The sequence below is a fragment of the Neomonachus schauinslandi genome, chromosome 9 (assembly GCF_002201575.2).
Source record: "Neomonachus schauinslandi chromosome 9, ASM220157v2, whole genome shotgun sequence".
NCBI classification, from domain to species: Eukaryota; Metazoa; Chordata; class Mammalia; order Carnivora; family Phocidae; genus Neomonachus; species Neomonachus schauinslandi.
The window spans coordinates 138,493,774-138,513,233 of NC_058411.1; positions in this window are offsets into that span (position 1 = coordinate 138,493,774).

Below are 19,460 nucleotides of genomic sequence, written 5' to 3' on the forward strand. Positions count from 1 at the left end.
TGTCACAAGAAAGGGATGAACTAATTCTATAAAGTGCTTGGCGCAATGCCCCGCACACAGCAGGTGCACAGGGAGGGCAACTGGAATCACCTGAGGACTTTTCCAGCTGCCAGAGGCCAGCCCATGACCCACACCTTCCTGTGGGAAACAGGCCATCTCATGCTGGCTCTGCAGTCACCAGAACTAATACACCTTGGCCACGCTTGGAGGGGGAGAAAATTGATTTCTCCTGGATCTGGGGAAGGGCAAGAGTGAAAACAATGCCCTCTGTCTGCAAAGCAGCCCAGGAGGCCCCAAACACCTGCCCCGGGGTGCCCTCCTTCTGTGCTGGGAGCTGCAGACAGAGGGCCCCTTCCATTCACAGAGGGGACTCCCCATGAGGCCGGCTGGCTGGGGATTAGGCAGACAGATCAGTGAATCTCCTGTTTGGAAGCCGGTTCTGGCAAAGACAGGGTGTCACTCTGCCTACCTCTGGCTTCCCAAGAGCCCGTCCCCAGTGACCTCAGCTCCTGCGTGCCCACCCACATCACACAGGCCATGCTGGGGGACGGGGGCCTTTGGCGCCACTGGGTGGGAGAAGGAAGGGCTGGTTTTGCCTTGTCTGTAGTGTTTGAAAACACAAAGATGGCCCATACTGAAATTTTACAAGATAAAAAAGGACCAGGTTATAAAATAGTACGTGTAAATGGAGTTTACGTTTGCACGCTGAGCCAGAGCTAGAAGGAAATATGCCAGCAGGCTGAGAGCGGTTGTCCCAGCTGATGGGCTGGAGGCTGGGTTTTTAGTTTCTTCCTTGTGCTTTCAAACTTTTCGACTGTGAACACGATTTGCTTTTATCGTCAGAACAGCAACAACAAACCCCACTACCCTTAAATGATGTCCACGAAGCCTACGGCTTGGGCCCCAAAGCGAGCAGAGGGCAGACTTCCTCAAGCCGCCCCCGCCACCAACACCCCCGTGGCGACGCTCAGGCAAGAGCCGGGCCAGGTCGGCTCCTGGGGAATGGTGAGATCTGGTTCTCTGGCCCTCAGACTGGGAGGGGGGGGGCACCTCCTCCCTCTTGCTCGTGCGTCAGATCCAGCCCTCTCCCATCCCCCAGTCCTGAAGGCGGCAGGGGTCCCGCGAGTTTGGGTTTGGCCCACACCTCCCAGGGGGCTGACTGCCTGCCTGCCGGGAACCGGGTCAGGCGGAAGGACATGGTAACAGGCCCCCGTGACATTTCCCCCACTTCCTTTACCTGCCCCACTGCGTGTGCTGCTGAATCAGGGTCCCTTTGGGGACTGACCAAAGGAAGTGGCATGACACAGCAGGATGTGGTGATGCTCTGGGCGGTCCCTGAGGGCTCGGCAAGAAGTCCCAAGGAAAATGAGAGCAAGAGCAGAGGCATGGGGCGCCTGGGTGGCTCAGTCACTGAAGCATCTGCCTTCGGCTCAGGTCAGGATCCCAGGGTCCTAGATCGAGCCCCGCGTCGGGCTCCCTGCTCGGCCAGGAGTCTGCTTCTCCCTTTCCCACTCCCCCTGCTCATGCTCTCTCCCTCTCTGTCAAATACATAAAATCTTTAAAAAAAAAAAAAAAGGAAAGAAAGAAAAGAAAAAAAAAAACCAAGAGGAGAGACATTTTGTGTCCCTGTCCATAGGACCACGTCCTGGTCCTAGAGTTGGTTCTCTGCAGCCTCTCTTCTCGGGCCTTGGTCACGGGCCTGCCCCCCAGACCCCCACATCTGTGTGTGCATTGGCCTGAGCGCATCCCAGGCTCCTGGCTGCCGCCCGTGAGGTAAATATGGTGGCAAACGCCAACCCATGTTTCCAGCTCCCCGTTTCATTGCTTCCACTCCAGAGACCGCAGAGCTTCGGAGTTTTTCAAAGGGAGAGAGGTGCTCTCGGCATCGTGAGGGGATAATCCTTCACGTACAAGTGTTCCCTGTGTTGCTGTGGCCCCTTCCACTAGATGCCCAATCACTGTGATGACCTGATGTGTCCCCCCAACCCTCCACTTCCAAACACCCCATAGACGCTTAACCGACTGAGCCACCCAGGCATCCCATGGAGAGCTTTTCTAAGAGAGGGGACAAAGACCCTCTGTCCCGGCTCCCAACCAACACCAGCAACACACACATCTGGGCTTCTCCACATGAGAAAAACAGAGCCTCTGTTCTGCCAGCGCTACTGAGTGTTGGGTCCTCGGTTACCTGATGACTAACACGTTCCTAAGTCCACATGTGGGGAAACAGAGACACAGAGAGAAGGAGTCACTCACCCGAGGTCTCCTGCCTGGCAAGGAGCGGAGGCAGGATTCACACCCGGACACTCTGGGTCCAGAGGCCCCACATGTCATTACCACTGAGCTAGGGGGACTCTCAGTGCCCCGGGACTTTCAGCCTCGGTTTGCACGCATGTGCCTGAGTGCACTTTCTTTCCCCTGAGGGGAGGGTTCATTCCTCCCATCAGATTCTCGAAGGATCCACACTGCATACGAGCCCTCCTCTCTTTATGTTTTTGTCCCACTCATTTTACAGGTGATACAAGGCAAGCCCCAAGAAGGAGAGTTCCTTGCCACACTGGTGACCAAGCTGAGATGATCAGTGGGCCTCACCCGCAATCCTGTCCCCTCCTCACAAAGGCCTGGACTGGTGCAGCGGCCTCCCCGTGGGCCTCCCTGCCTCTTGCCCTCCCTGCCGTGCGGCCTGAGAGGCTCCTACTCTTCACCTGCTGCGACTCTGCCCAACTCATTCCGGCTCGAACTACGAGTATTTTCCTATGTCTACTGCCTAAAAATGGCCACAGAAATCTTTTCAGTCCCACGCGGTCTGAAACCTTGCTGCGCCCCCACGGGAGGTGGAGGTCATTTCCCCTCTCCTTGAACCTGAGCAGGCCTTTGTGGCTGACTCGCTGAGGCAGCCGTGGGTGGCAAGGTCATAAAGGCCCTAAAGATGATAAGGCTGCGGCCTCTCTCTGCCCTCCAGTCTCTCCTGACCTTTGAACTCATTGCCATGGTGCGAGGACATCCCCGGCCGGGCCCCGCGGAGGCTCTGGCCAATGCCAAGCCAAGATCTCCGCTGATCGATCAGGATTCCAGTTTTTGCTGTCGAGTCTTCCAGCTGAGGCCCCAGGTGTGATGGGGGCCGGCACGGCTGTCCCCTCAGGTGGGCCCTATCCAAATTCTTGAGGCCAGTAACAGTTAACTCCCTTGAACGGGAGACCCCTACAAGCTTGGGCTCAGGAGTCAGGAGCCATGGGGGCTGCTGGATGCTTTGGAGTCCTATGGGCTTTCTTTTCCTGTGAGGTGTTTGCTCTCAACTTAGGCTGAATTTTCTGTTGGGTTGGTTTGTCTGTCTTTTTGATTTGCAAAAGTCCTTTACATATTCTGAAAACTAATCTCCTGCTGGTTATATGTATTGCAAATATCTCCTCCGAGACTGTGGGCATATCCTACCATCTTGGTTATGGTATATTTTGTTGAAGATTTGAATGTAAATGTTATCAGGCTCATTTAATATTTTCCTTTATGGCTGATACTTTTTGTACCTGGGATATTCTTCCTTATCAAGAGGCACCACGGGACTTTCCAAGTTGCCAGCTGTGTCCTATTTCTTGGCTTGAGCGCTGGGTACAAAGCTGGGTTCGCTTTGTTGAAATTTTACTGAGCTGTGCACGTATGACATGCACTTTCCTTTATGCATGTTGTAATTAACAAAAAGTTTTTTTTTTTTTATAAAAAAAGAAATCATTCCTTACCCTGAGGTCATAAAAATATTCTCCTAGGTTTTCTTCTAAACGTATTAAACGTTCATTATTCACAGGTAAGCCTTGACTCCACCTGGAGTTGTGTGTGTGGTGTTAGGCGGGGATCTAATTTTACTTTCTCCATATGGATCACCACTTGTCCTGACGCCATTTAGAAGAGTCTCGTCCCCACGTGGGTGATACTTCTCTGTCACGTAGCAAGTTCTCACTTACGCACAGTTGTGCCTCTGAGCCCTTCTTCTGTTCCCTTCACCTCTTTGTAGCCTGATGCCAAAGCTGGTGGGCTTCGTTTCTTTAACAAGCTTTAATATCTGGTAGGATCCAGGGGAGGACGTGAAGGCCTGATAAATGACTGAATGAAGGAGGGAAGGGTGGGGGTGGGGGTGGTGCCGTCCTACCTCCTGCGACCGTTGCATCCTCCGGGAGGATGAAGGACCACCCTCCCTGTTTTACACAATTCTCTGTTTTAGGGCACCTGGGTCATGCCCCCCAAGCAGGACTGTCATTGCGGTGAGGGGAGAGGGGCATCTTCCCTGCCTGCGTGGTGGCACGGCCCCTGAAAATTCCAGCTCGGGGCTGGGCCTCCCAGACTTCTGTCCCCAGGACACTGGCTCTTGGAAGGCTTCCAGCCCCACGGGAGGCCCGAGGAAGGACAGAAGCAGGCCCGGTAGGCTGTGGGTCTGGCTCTGTCACCCGCCTCCCTCCTCGGTTACAGAGGTGGCCTAGGTGCCTCTCCGCCCAGTTATTTTGGGAGCCCATGCTATTTGCCGGGATGAAGCAAGGAGCCTTTGGCTTCACCTGGGTGTGAAGGAAGCACCTTGGTGGAGAAGCTCACAGCCTTGCTCGTGGGTGGGGGCTCAGACCTGGGCGTTTTCAACCAGATCATTGCTGTTTATAGTCTGCTGGTGGCTCATCATCCCCAGCTGTTATGAAAACACCTTTAGTTCATAAAACTTAGAAATTGCATCGAGCACTCAAGCTGAGTCATTTCTCTGAGCAAGCCTTCAGCTGGGGCAACATTTTTGGCCAGGCCTGGGGTGTGGCTCTGGGTTTTGCCTGTGGACAGCCCCAGGTGGCTTGGCAGGTCCACTCAAACCCCAGAGCATGGGCTTCCTTCACTGAATCAAGGCCCATTTTAGGCCCCTTCTTTGTTTTGTCTCCAAGGTGGCTGAGGAGAAGGGAGGGGGCCCCGGGGCCTCAACTTCCCAGACACCTCAGAGGGTATGCAGAGTGGTGAGGCCTGGCGAGGAGGAAAGGGGTAGGGAGAACCTGGGCTGGTGGGGGAGAAGGCCAGGCTCGGCCTGGGGCCGGCTTTGTCCGAGCACCTGGGAGCCCTCGGCCTGAGGTGCTGTCTTTCCCACCACAACCCTGGCCAGAGGTGACCTTCAGACTGGGGCCCGGCATGGCTTTTGGACGGGAAGGAGGAAGGAGGGCGGTACAGGAGAAACCAGTCTTTACTAAGCACCTGCTTCATGCCAAGCCCTTGGCTAGCTCGTTCTTCGGCCTCGGGCCTGGCCCAAGAACCCTGGCCCCTTGCCAGCTGCAGGAACTCAGGCCAGTGATTTCACCTCCTGAGTGTTCTGTCCTCATCCGGCCTCATAGCTGTTGTGACGGTCAAGCAAGATGGTACAAAGACAAGTCAATAAATGGGTTTTTATAAATAAATAGGGACACAGTTCACATCTATTGAGTACACACCGTACCGGGCTCAATGCTGCACGTTTTTCTCACAGAAACTCATGGAACCCTCCCAGCAACTTTGAGGCGAATTCTCTTTTTAGTCCCATTTTACAGATGAAGAAACTGAGGTGCAGAGACGTCGGGTCATCTGTGGAAAGCCTTGGGCGCTCTAACGCTGAGGCCGACATTCTGACACAGGTAATAGTAGTTTATGTGACTTTACATAAGCCCAGGCAGGCTGGATTAAGTTGGTCTCACTGTGAATTCTCCAGAACCCTCATCTTTTCTTCATTTTGAAAAGCTGCTTCACAAGGGCGCCTGGGTGGCTCAGTCGGTGAAGCATGTGCCTTCAGCTCAGGTCGTGATCCCGGGGTCCTGGGATGGAGCCCCACGTAGGGCTCCCTGCTCAGCGGGGAGCCTGCTTCTCCCTCTGCCCCTCCCCCCTGCTCGTTCTCTCTCTCTCTCTCTCTCTCTCTCTCTTCCTCTCAAATAAATAAAATCTTTTAAAAAAATTTTTAAAAAGTTGCTTCACCATCAGATAAGCATGGGAAACACTGGAACATCGCATTCTCCTTCTAAGACATTCATTGGGAACTTTGATACAGTAAAGGCTCTCCGAAGTGCTGTGGTTAAAAGGGAAAAAGCAGACGACCTGTTTGTGTTTAACCCAGCATTTCTGAGCTTGTTTGCTCTCGGAGCCTTATTTCTGCGGAGCCCTTAGTAAGATCAAGCTTGAAGCCTGCACATTTCCACAGCCTGCATGCAGGTCTTTGCCTGTCTTATGGGGTCACCCCATGGACCGCCCTGGGTCCAGCACCCTGTGTTTCTCCTTTGTTCTATCATTCATTCACCTATTCCACATGGCTTGACTTTTTTTTTTTTTAAGATTTTATTTGAGAGAGAGAGAGAGAGAGAGAGAGAGGCGGGGAGAGGGAGAAGCAGATCCCTGCTGATCAAGGAGCAACTTGGGACTCAATCCCAAGACCCTGGGATCATGACCTGAACCAAAGGCAGATGCTTCACCGACTGAGCCACCCAGGCGCCCCACACCTTGACTACTCACTGGCATGATGAGAGGTAAAAATGCGACTTCGGCTTTAAGAATCTTGTTAAGACGGATGGGGGAGACAGGACAGTGTGATCAGGAGCTCAAGGGTCTGAGGAAGCCCGGTGGATGGCACCTACCCATGGTGGGAGCGGGGGTGGGTGGCTGCCTCCTGGACAGGATGTGGGCTCAGTTGCCAGGCGAAGGACTTTGGGTGGTCAGGTCATGGTTGCAGGAAAACGTGTACATCTATGGAAAAGCGATGCATTATCTAGACTCTAGGGGATACCTCTTGGACTATCTGATTCCATCCTATGTAGGCTATTTTACAACTCTGCAAATTGTAGATAATGCAAAACCATTCTTACCTATAGACCTGCGGACTCTGGACTGTCCCGTAGAACACCAACTGATCTCTCCCTCCCCAGTTTTGCCTTCATTTGCCCATTCCTGATCAATAAATGCATCTGTTCTTCAGATTCTCTTTGTGAACTGGTAATAACATGTGTCTGGTTCCCTCACTGATTTAGGAGTTTAATAAACTTTTTTTTTTTTAAGATTTTATTTATTTGACAGAGAGAGTGAGAGAGCACACAAGCAGGGGAAGCTGCAGAGAGAGAGAAGGAGAAGCAGGCTCCCCGCTGAGCAGGGAGCCCAACATGGGGCTCGATCCGAGGACCCTGGGATCATGACCAGAGCCGAAGGCAGATGCTTATTAACCAACTGAGCCACCCAGGCGCCCCGGAGTTTAATAAACTTTAACACATGTTCATTTTTATATATGTATGACAGTCATGATTCTACCTCTTCTTAAAAGGATGATAGTAAGAGGCTCCCTCGGCAGAGGGACGCACATGCAAAGACCTGGATGGAGGCTTGCTCTCAGCACCAAGCGTTGAGTAACAGGTACCCTGACCTGGATCCTTATCCGAGCAGACCATCAGGAGCTGCTGCAATGGGCTAAATTTTCAGCCCCCATGAAGGGTGGAGGCAGCTGGGGTAAAATGAAAACAGCGGGTGATCAACTGTCAGGTGCTGATGTGTATATGCCACTGGGGATGGCATGACTTGGTGTCACCTTGATTGGCGTGTTTACAGGGGAGCTAAATGCACTTCCGCCATGGAATCTATCACATCTTCCGACACTGCAATTGAGGCGGGCGCTCCTCCCTGACAGGGAGCCCAGAGGGAACCCCTCTGCTCCCCAAGCGCTGCTTCCTTGTTGGATTTGCATGACCACGTGCCCAGACTTGCTATGTACCTTCTGCAGTTAGAGCTGAAGCCCAGCACTGCCCTCTGGCCAAAAACAGAAACAACCAACCCACCAGCCAAGCAAAGCTCCAGGCAAAAGGAATGCCTGTTGGGGTTCCTGGGCAGTCTCTCTGGGGAATCCACTCTCGGGAGCCGGCTGGCTCTGGAGGGAGGGTTTGGGTCAGACCCTGGGGGGGCCCTCCTTGAAACCACACACCCTCCTAGTGTGAGGCCCAGTGTCCCGCACGTGGGGCCTCGCAGAGCCCTCGGAGGGTTTCTCCTACACACACCTACATACAAAGGGATGTAGGACAAGGGCAGCCCTCGCAGCACCGCTTGGCTGGAAATAACCTGCATGCCCAACACTGGGGGATCAGTGATCCCGGGCATCCATTCAGCGGAGTCCCCAGAGCCCTTAAAAAGAACGAGGTTTCCAGAGTGTTCTCACACAGGAAGGGCAGCTCCTGCGCCCCCCTGCAGGCACCCAGCCCATCCCCCACCCCAGCGAGACGCCCCGTGTCCTTCAGAGCGCCCCCTCCAGCCACCCTCAGCGCCCCTGCTTTGTGTCGCTCCGTCCCTGGCCTGGCACTGAGGGGGGCCGGAGGAGTGAGGTGGAAGACGGAAGACTGCAGAGCCGGGTGGGCCTACCAATCCCAGTGGCCTTGAGCCACCCAGCTGCCACTCTTTGCCTCAGTGTACCCCTCTGTAGAGTGGGGACAATTTACCGACCTCACAGGTGACATGAGCGCCCGGCCCGCAAAGCGGGTGTTCAGTAAAGGCAACTGTGACTTGAGCTTTGCCTCGTGGGGGCTATGGGGGTGCAGACCAGGGGCAGGGCCAGGCTCGGGGAGGTGCCCTGAGTCGTCTGCTGCGAGGAAACCTGCCCTGCCTGCCACAGGCGCCGTGTGAGGGTTACACACTGGGCTGTGGCTCCCCAGGCTGCCCCCACAGCAGATGACGTGCCTGAGAGGAAGAATTCATGCCATGAGGGAGGAGGAGGCGCATCAGGTGACACGGCGGTTGACAGCCGCAGCCCTCACTCTCGCCTGCCCTCACAGCCAGCCCTGCTAGCGGCCGGGGTGACCTCAGCGCCCTGCCAGCGCTGGGGCTCGCCCTGCAGCCGCAGTCGCTCGCCCCGTGAACACTGCATGATCTGGGGGAGCTCTGCAGGAGTGGTGGACACTGTGGGCGCGGCGCCTCCCGAGGCTCTGGGGGCCGTGGGGGTCTGGGCTGGAAGTGGGGGGGCCTGGGAGGGGAGCCCCGGCTGGGCCTGGCAGCCAGGGATCCAGCCCCGTCCAGGATCCTCAAAGTACGTGACCCTGCGGCCCCCACAGACCTGCAGCTGGCTCCAGAAAAGCTAGACTTCTTTTCCAGTTAATTTTTTTTCTTTCCTTCCTTCCCTTACTCACTTGGTGATTCCTCCTTTCACTTCCCCCTCCTTCCTTACACCCGTTGTCATTCTTTTAACAAACCTTAAAAAGGCATACTATGTTCTTTATTCCTTTCAAGGACCCCATGAGGAAGATTTTACCATGTCCCTGTTTTTCGGATAGGACAGCCAGTGAGGACAAGGGCCCTGCTGGTAAGAGGTGAAGGCCCAGACTCACCCACGTACCTTCCTGCCTCCCGTCGCTGGGCCCTCGCAGGTCACTGGGCTGCAGGAATGATCAGAGCCATGCTGGCCTGTGGGGAGCTCACAGCCGGGGGCAGGGGCCTGACCTGTGGGGTTGGGAGTATGTCAGGGAAGGCTTCCAGAGGAGGAGACCTGGGATCTGGGGCGAGGGAAGGAAGGTCGGAAAGTGATTCCAGTGGTGGAGAAAGCATGTGCAAAGGCCCAGTGGTGTGGGAAGGGGAAGCTTAGGCCAGTGGGGCTAGAGTGAGGGTGCAAATGGAAAAGGACAGGAGACAGGGCTCTGCTCAGACGAGGTGAGAGTAGATGAGGGTGGTGGAGTCAGATGGGGTTCAGGGGCCTCCAAGGCTGCAGGGAGGAGAGCCTTGACTGGCAGGCATGTCCCAGACACTTGTCAAGGCTGGGCTGGGCCCCCAGCTGCCTGGGTCCTGTGCCAGCTAGAATGGGCATCTGTCAGGAGACCTGTGTGGCTCAGTGGATTAAGCATCTGCCTTTGACTCAGGTCATAATCCCAGGGTCCTGGGATCGAGTCCCACATCGGGCTCTTTGCTCAGCAGGGAGTCTGCTTCTCCCTCTGCCCCTCCCCCTACTCGTGCTCTCTCTCTGACAAATAAATAAAATCTTAAAAGAAAAAAAAAGAATGGGGCATCTGTCTCACGGGCTTAGGATCCCACAGCAGGGACAGGAACCCCTGGCAATGGGGACTTGGGGGACAAGCTCAAGGGTTCTTCCAGGCAAGAGAGGCTGAATTCCTTGGGGAGTGGCTCCCCTCTTCAGCTCTTCTTCGCAGGATGCAGCTGCCTAGGTTGGGACCTGCAGGGACTCTGGGTCCTCACACTACTTCCTGAAAACCTTATTTATACTAAAGTGTCACTGCCTTGGGGCACCTGGGTGGCTCAGTCATTAAGTACCTGCCTTCGGCTCCGGTCGGGATCTCAGGGTCCTGGGATCAAGCCCCACATCGGGCTCCCTGCTCCGCGGGAAGCCTGCTCCTCCCTCTCCCACTCCCCCTGCTTGTGTTCCCTCTCGCTGTGTTTCTCTCTGTCAAATAAATAAATAAAATCTTTAAAAAATAAAAAATAAAGTGTCAATGGCTCAAATGAAATGTAGCAGTACTCAGTTCTGGCTGTCTAGAATCATCTGAGGTGTGTGTGCTTTTATAAAAATAACACTTGTCTCATTCTCAAAAAACCAAAACGAGTGATACAGGAAAGTACAAAGAAGGAAGCAGCAACCTGCCCACCCCCATTAGAAGGCCAGCTTCCTAAGGGCAGGGTCTTTTCTCTTCTCTGCTGTCCTCCCAGCACCTGGAATTTCCTGGCACAGAGTGGATGCTTAATACAGCCCACTGCTCAGTGTTCACATTTGGGGGATGTCATCTATACACAGAGAACTTTGGAGAGGTAAAGAGGTGTTGGTAGACAGAAAGGTAAATAGGTCCAAATAATTTTAAAAGATGGGATTGTACTGCGCCTGCTAGATTTAAAACTAAAAGTAATTTTACTTGAGTTTAACAGGAAAAAAACAACCCAAAAAATTGCTGAATCTTACTTAGATGAGTTTTTACTTTCCACAGAGGTATTCGTTCATGATGAATGTGTCTCATGTTAAGAAAAAAGATGATGAAATTCATCAAGAGATTGGAGTCTTGGGGCAAAACAAGAAATGCTTCACTTGGGCAGGTGCCATCATTCCTCAGGATGAAAAAGGTGATCACCTGCCTTACCAGCCTTCCCTCTGTTCCTGACTCTGACTCTAATATTTTCCCTTTGTCAAGGTTTCTAACACTGAGATTCTGCTCTGCAGCCACTGTTCTCCTAGTATCTCATCTTAGTCCTGTATTTCAATGGATTCCATTTCCTTTTTTAAAGCACATTTTGTCCCTGAGTTTTGCATTAGGAGTCACCTCCTGGTTGTACCAGGAAAAGTCGGGGGAAAGACTTTGAAATGGTATCCCTGCCCCTAAAAACAGTCTACGGGGGGTCCTGTATTTAGGGACCTGTGCCTTTAGTCATCTTGGAGCAAGTCTAAGTTGTAGAAAACCTAGGGCAATGCAAATGGGTCTTGTTCAGAGACATGGAAACGAATTTTGTGCGTTGGAATGCCTCGGACTGCCGCCTCGTGGCTCTTGTCAGTTACATACGTGTATGTACATTCATTTAGGGACTCCTTAGCTGCCTGTTTGTGTGTACTTGTTCTAATTTTTCTTTAAACCATTTGGAACCTATTACTTGTTCCCTAATTATTTAACGAGTTAAATAAAATTTTTGACATGTGTTCATTTTATATTGTAGGAGAGTCATGATTTTACCTTTAAAAAAAAATGGACCCTTTTAACTTTTTCGGCTAGATTTTCATTGCTGAATAGTTGTTTTTTTTTTTCCCCCAAAGAAGGCTCAAGGGTGCTGTTTTCCCTGATCCTTTCCATGTTGTCTATAAATCAGAACAACCTCACTGAGTGTAATATTCTTGGGTTCCCCCTTTCCACACGACTTTGAAGACTAAGCTCCCTTGTCTTCTGGAATTGAATGTTGCTGGGGAAAAACGAGAGGCCAGATTGATTTTTTTTCTCCCCTTGTTTGTGACTTGGGTTTTCCTCCTAGGAGCCTGAACACTTGTTTTCTCTGTCCTTAAAGTTCAGTAACTCAGCCAGAGTCGGTATGTTCCTGATGGTGATCATCCTGAATCCCTCTTGTGCCCTCTCCATCTCTAAATATTCTTGGGCTTCAGCTGTCGGATAATCAAGGAGCCAATCCCTCTTAGGTTGGAGGCTCTGGGCTCCATAATGACCATCTTCTGTTTGAGTCTGTCCTCTGAGTTCATAGTGATTATTTCACCTATTTCACCTTTCTCTCCGCGCTATGAGTTTGCTTTTCAGATGTGCGTGCTACACTGTGACTCGGTTTCTTAGATGTGCTGGGGTCCTACTTGGGTCCTCCTGTCTGAGAGCTCCCTCGGTATGTCTTGATGTGGTTTCTCGACTGTCTCTTCCTGGTGCTCTTATATACTGGATTCGGATTCTCATGCACTTTCCTCTGTCCCGGGGCTGCTGGTTTCATGGAAGCTGCCTTTGATCCTGGGCCTCTTTCAGCTTTCATGCCCTCATGTGATTTCCTTCCCTTTCCTGGTACTTGGCAGGGTGGTCCTGCAGGTTCGTTTCATCTGCATGGTTCGCTGAGCATGTCCCGTGGTCTTCTACTCGCGGCTGTAACATGGGAACCAGCCTGTGTCCCCCCAGGACAGTTGTGAGGGCTGCGTGGTTCTCAGCTCCCTTTTCAGTAGTCCGGGTGTGCAGGGACGGAGTCCTCTACGGAGGCCGCCTGGCTGGGGGCTACAGGCCTTGTCTTTGCTGCTGTCCCCTACACACTTTGCACCCAGAACCCTCTCTGCCCAGCCAGGAGGGTGTCCTTCACCCGCCACAGGGCAGCCCGGGATCCGTGAAGATGGAGGATCCTGGAGGCCACAGCTATGGAGACTCTTCTTGGTTTGTTGGTCATTCTCTTCATAAACAATTTGTCATTGTTACTCATTTCATCTGTATGGGGTAGGGGCACCCGAATTCTTCCCCTCACTCTGTCCCCCAAAGTCTGAGCTCCTCTCCTGGGCAGCCTCCTAAGAATGCCAGTGTCCAGGACCCGAGAGACTGCTTCTGTGGGTCTGCATGGGACCTCTCCCTCCCCACCCAGAGTGGTGGGGTGTCTAGACCTGGAGGCGAGAACTGCTGAGTCATCTACCAGGGCCATTTGCATTTTGGTCACATTAAAGGAAGATGGCTCTGATTATGTGAAACCACGTGGCTCTGAACGGTTCAGTTTTGGAATGTCTAAGTGGGTGGGCAAATTGGATCACTCATTCTATTGGTGAGGCCGCGGAGGCCCAGAGAGGGGAAGTGACTGGCCCAAGGTCATGCAGCAAGCCAGCAACAGACAGTTTTGAAGAATTGGAAATGCCAACCCCAGACATGGTGGCTGGGGATCTGGGTAGCCCACCTCTGAGGGCAGGAAGGGCTTTGTTGGTGGCATGAGGAGCCCCCCCTTCCCATCTCCCGGCCTTGCAGAGAGGAAATGGTTGTGGCCCTGCTCCTGGGGAACTGTGGTCACGAGCTTCCTTGGGGGAGGGTGGCCACCCCAGGAGGCACACTGTCAAATCCAACCCTCCCAGAGGGGTGGCCCCACTTCCTCTCACGCTTGCCCCCACCCCCTCCACCCGCTTTCAGCACGAGCCGAGGGCCTGCTGATGACCCGGGGCCAGGCGGCAGGTGGAGCGGTCCTGGTCAGGAAGCAGCGGCGGGAAAGGCAGGGAATCCAGATGAGTGCCGGAAAGGGCTCGGGTCAGGCCTCTCTCAGAGGATCCCCCAGCTGCCAGGGGAAGGGGCTGCCAAAGCAGCTGGGACCCTGGCTGGGCAGTGCAGCTTAGCACTCTGACCAGAACACTGGGCCGGGACCCTCAGGGACGGAGCTGCTCGGCGTGTCCTGGCTATTCGTCGGCCCCTGGCTCTGTTCTTGTCGCACCCCACCAGCCTGGTGACATCGGGCAGCGCGAGGAGAAGCCCGTTTCCACCCCCTCCCTCCTTCCACGGCCCTCCACAGCTCCGCTGGCTCAGGAAAATAACAGGACCCTCTCCACAGGGTTGTGGCGGGGATTAATTCCTGCAAAGGCACACGGGGACAAGCCTCTCGGTAACGGGGCCACCGAGCCCAAAATAGATCCAGTCCACAAGGTAACAAGAAATATCTCACTGGAGTTTTTTGTGAGGTGATGGGGAAAAGGAATCTCACTGTCCACCACAGAGCTGCAATTTTCTCTCTGGGGGCATTTCTGATGTTTCTCTGCTAAGTGCCCCCCACCCCCCACCTATTCCCAGCGTCCCTTCTACTGCTCAGGCCCAGCTCTCTCACGGCCCCCCAACTGTGTCCTGGGGAGTGTGTGAATCACGACAATGGCTGCAACTGGCGCCAGGCTCCGGCAAGTACCCGGTGGGGACTCTCCGGGCCCCACCAGACCCAGGAGCACCCAGGGAGGGAGTGCCGACTCTGGCCTCAAACTCAGGCGCCCAGGCTCCAGCTGCTTCCACGGCGGACGCTGAACACGTCCCCTCCGTGTGCGGCCTTCCTGGCTCTTCACAGCAACCCCAGGGGGAAGAGGGGCCAGGCAGCCACCGCCAATTCTGGCCCCATGGAATCCCGTTTTTTGGATGAGGAAGTGAGGCGAAGAGAAGCTAAGGGCTCATGTGGTGGAGGAACAGACCCCGAACACCCCTCCACGTCTGACGGTGTGGCCGCCCAGCCGTCCCGCTGAGCAGGTCATCGCTGGGTCTATGAGGGGCAGGCCCGCTCCCCGTTCACGGGGCCCAGACCGCCTCGTTATTATGGCCAACTGTCGTCACACAGTTTTGCCTGGGATTTCACCCTCCTCATTTGCTCTCACCATCTTACTATGGAGTCCTCCTCCCACTGTGGAGGAAGCCTGGCTCTCAGGGAAGGACAGGCAGGGCTGAGCGGCTCCCCCCATCTCTGCCCCAGGGGCTTGGCTTGGGGGAGGCCCTGTGTGTTCCCGGGAGTGGCTGTACCATCCGGGGAGCCTGGCCAGGACCTCAGGGGCGCTGGCCCCTTTGACAACCTGATGAGAGTCATGGCCTCTTTCCCAGAAATCTGCACAGACTCACAAACATAAACTTATAACTTAGGAGTTGATACTCCCTCTGACATCTCTCCTTGGGTTTCCCAGGGGTTCCTGGTCTAGATTAAGGCCTCCTACGTTACGGGGTGCTGTGTGCCAAGCTCCAGAACCCCAGAATCTGGATGCTTATGATGTTTGGATAGCTGGGTGTGGCCATGCCTGAAGCAGGCATCTTTTTTGGAGAGAACAATTTTATGAGAGGATTATGCTGAGAATGGCTGACCCCACTGAGAACGATGTCCGGATTATTCGCCAGCCAACTCTGACACAGATAGAGGCCACATACAACAACAAATACATAGCGTGGGTCTTTGCTGGAATGACAGCCACCCACGTTCAGCGAGTGCCGGGCACCGTGCTGCACGCTGCTCACGTGTTATCTTAAATCTTCCTAACAAGCAATCCCACGGGGTCATGCTATTCTGATCTCTCTGAGGCAAAGGAAAGTTAAGTTACTCAAGGTCACGCAATACGCTGACCCAACCGGTGTGGCCTTTGACCCAGGAGCCTGTGACAGTCTTCCTTCCTGTGAGCTGGTGACACTCACAGCCAGGGCAGGCCGGCCCCGATCTGTTCTGAGACAACTCTGTCCCCAGCTCAGTTGGATCCTGTTGGGTCTGGGCAAAGAGAGCAGGCGCCAAGTAAACACCGAAATGGCGTTTTTCTGGAGAGCCTCTGTAACACATTGGCGCCCCGGCCCCCTTGTCTGAGAGTCCCCGATGGACCGTATCATGAAGTGGCATTTGCCTGGCCCCGGTGGGGAGACAGAACTCCGCTCTCAGGCAAATTTGGCCGGTAATGTGATCCCATTTGACCCCGCAGGCTGGCAAGGCCTGGGAAATGTCAGCTTACACTCCTTTCCACCCTTTCCGAGGGGGTTTCCTTTGCCCCCCGGGGCGCTCTGCAAAGCTGCTTCCCTGCAGCCAAGCCACAGGTGAAGACGTACGTCGGCGCTGGAAGGGGCTGCAGAGCCTGGCTCTCTCGTGACACCAGACCCCTGCCTGCAAAGGGCCCCCGCTAAGCAAGGCTGTCGCACTGCCATCTCCTTAAACGCCCTCCGGGCGCTTCTGCCCCACCCGAGGGGCTCTTCCAACATCATGCATGGAGGGAGCTTAGTCATCCACGGAAAGCAAGGGTGAAAGCCTTGCCCAAGGCCCAAAGCTAAAATTCACAGCAGCCAAGGTTTGTATTCACCCTGAGGGCTGACCCCTGGTGCCCTTTCCTCTACCTGAGGCCAGGGGTTAGGGGCTGGGATGGGGGTGGGGGGCGGCGCTTGTCCTGACTGCAGCCCCTCGGGCCCCAGCCCCGATCTTCGGAATCAGAAACCGTTTGCCCTACTCCTGTAGTGATGCCGAAGCTGAGAACCACCACCCTAGGCCTCCGCCTTCTCGGCTGCGACGTGAAGCCCCGTCCAGGCAGGAATGACTCAGGTTTGAATTCCCACCCTCCCCGCACCTTGGCCCCTCCCTGGAGCCTTTCCCACGCGTGATGACTCCAGATACCTCACAGAGAATAGGGAGCTGGAAACAGATGCCGGTGACGGTACAAATCTTAGCACGTAGCGGATGATGCATCTCCCAATCAGTAAGTGGGGAAATCAGCTAGCTCTCTGATAGCCGAAAACAACAGCGAACGCACACGAAAGGGGACCGAAGTGAACAAGGCCAGCCGGAGGGCAACTTCCACTCGCCTTCGTGAAGCCAGCAGAAGCGGAGAGGGAAGCCCGGAGGGACGGGTCTGCCAACTGGGCTGTGGGATTCCACGGTCCAGCAGGCCCGAGGCCCCGTCGCCAACCTCCGACCTCATCCCCCCGCGAGGAGGGCAGTCCAGGCAGATGCCTTTAGAGCGGCTCTCTTCATCCACCCACCCATCCCCCAGCCACGCCCCATCCGGCACCTGCCGCGTGGTAGCTTCTCCCGCTACAACCCCAGGCTGGGCTCAGCACAAAGCTGAGGTAAGGACTGGGGGGAGTGATGAGACCTCCCCTCATCACTCTCCATCCCCCCATCCCCAAGGGTGGGGGTCCTTGCAGCTTGGCTGGGGCCCCCTCCCGCTTCCCCTGCGCAACCCCGGCTCCTTGAGCGGGAGTTCCTGCTGTGCTCCGAGAGGCCCCCTAAGCAGGTGACCCAGCCCAGGGTGCTTGTCCCCCTGAAGGGAGGAGGGCGGTCAGGTGGAGAAGGGTCACTTTCTTCGCAGAAGTGGGTTCCTGGGCTGGCTCTGTGATCCTCTCACGCTTCCCAGCAGGTGAGGAAAGGAGAGCCAGTGGGGCTGGGTGAGCCCTGGGACCCCTGGCCTGAGGGCTACTCAGCCTCCCCCGGCCCAAGTCCAGCCCCACTGGCGCCAGCAGGCCCGGCGTGGCTCTGGGAGGGGTGGCCGCCCGTGGCCCCACAGCCCGTTCCGAGTCCGCGGGCGTTCCTACCCCACAGCCCTTCAGCAAAGCGGAACCCAAGGTGGCCGAGGGGCTGTCTCCCTGCTTTATTTGATTATAAAAATGATACAGAGCTTGTTGTAAAAGTCAGTCAGTTCAGCAAAGTAAAAATCACCTCAATCCTGCCACTTTTACTGTTTTGGTCAGCAACCTTCCTACACACACACACACACACACTCTCTGTCTCTCTTTAGTAGCCGTGCTGTTCCGTAGCCTGCTTTCAGGAAAAGAAGAGCTGATGTTTACAAGCTGTATGACCACCGAGCCCCCCGCCCCCCACAGCCGTGTGGCCGGGGGTCCGGGCCGGGCGGTGTGGCAGCAGGGACCCACGGGGAGGCGGTGGCACCCTCCTGCTCCCCAGTAACTGCTGTGGGTGACTCCCCAGGCCAACGAGCAGTGCATTCACCACATGCTCTTCGATAAAACATAACTTAGCACAGAGGGCCGTGTGTGGCCTTTGAGGGATCACTCGCTGAGCTTGGGGGAGGCGGTGTGGGCGAGAGAGAGAACACACGCGCACATACACTCACGCACATCGGGGGAGATCCCGAGCCCAGGGGGCTGCACCGGGGGGCCCCAAATGGACCCTCCAGGCAACGTGACCTCCCGCTGGGGAGTGGGAGGGACTGTTGGTATCACTCAGGCAGACACGCCATCCCTCTGGGGTGTCCCCAGAGCATGTTGGCAGCCCCTGGCCCTGCCCATTTTCCCTCCTTGGCCAGTGGGATCGGTCTGCTCCTGTCGCCTATGACCCTGAAAGCTGCCACGGACAAGCAAAGGCCTACCGCCTGTCTGCTGGCGTCCAGCTCACCTGCTCTGGTCTTTCCTGACCCTGCGGTCAGGGCAATTTATCTACCACTCACACCAGATCATAGCTCTCTCCTGCTTTAGCACCTTGCCTGGGCGCAAGGACCGTGTGGACTGGCTTCTCTCCCTCCCCCAGCCTGTCCTGAGCCCGGGGAGACCCCCTAATGGGCCGTGCTCTGTCACACCTTCAGCCCTCCCCTCTGCGGTTCCCTTTGGCCTGGGGCCTCCTTCTCTTGTTCTGAATTCCTCCTCATTCTTCAGGGCTTGAACTTCACTTCTCGTGCCCCCCAGACTGGACTAGGCCTCCCCTGGGGGCTCCCACGGCACCCCAAATACTGCTCTGTTCTCCTCCTGGGGCATGAGAGCCTTTGCCTCCCTCCCTGACCGAAGCTTGCCGAGGGCCAGGGCCATGCCCGAGTCTCTGGGTTCCGGGCAGCATACGTTCATGGAGTACGTGACCACAGCGGTGCCCACCACCACCATGGACTGCAGGGACCCTGTGTTTCCTTTATTGTGCGGATGAGAAACGGAGCCTCGGAGAAGCCACGGAGCACACAAAGGTCACTCACCTAGTGTGGCAGGCGCCGGGTTGCTTGGCTGGGTGCTGAGGAGCCGGCAGTGACAGAGGGACGGCCGTCCCTGCACTCGCGGCGCACGTGCAGGCTGAGTCGCAGTGGGGCTCGCGTGGGCGACTTCTCTCTGGCACTAACTGTTAAACCACAGCCACCGCAGACATTCACGCTTCTGTCTTGAGGTTAGAAGGGTTACAGCCTCCCGAGGGTCACGAGAGGCATGAGGTCCCTCGCTGGGGAGGCCCAAGGGTGCTGGGTGTGGGCAGGACTCCAGCTAGAGGTCTCAGTTTCTGAGACGCACTTCCTTCCCAGCTGGGATTCAGTCTCATGGAGGTTCTTCAGACCCTTCCTAAATCCGTGAAGGTCGGCTGGGTCAGGGTTCCCAGCTCACCACCCTACCTTCCACTCCAGGGTTCACTGCTCTGGGTTCTGCCCCACGGAGGGAGCTCTCTCTGCGGGAGGCAGGGACCTGCGTGCTCCGCTCTGACCGGGAGCTGGGCAAAAGGCCAGGGTCTGACCTTCGTGGGGCCTCAAGGCTCCTGTCAGGGACTGGGGACATGGGGCCGGGACAGGCTGACACCTGCGGCCTGTGTGTATGCTGGGCCCTGTGTGGGACCCAAAGGGA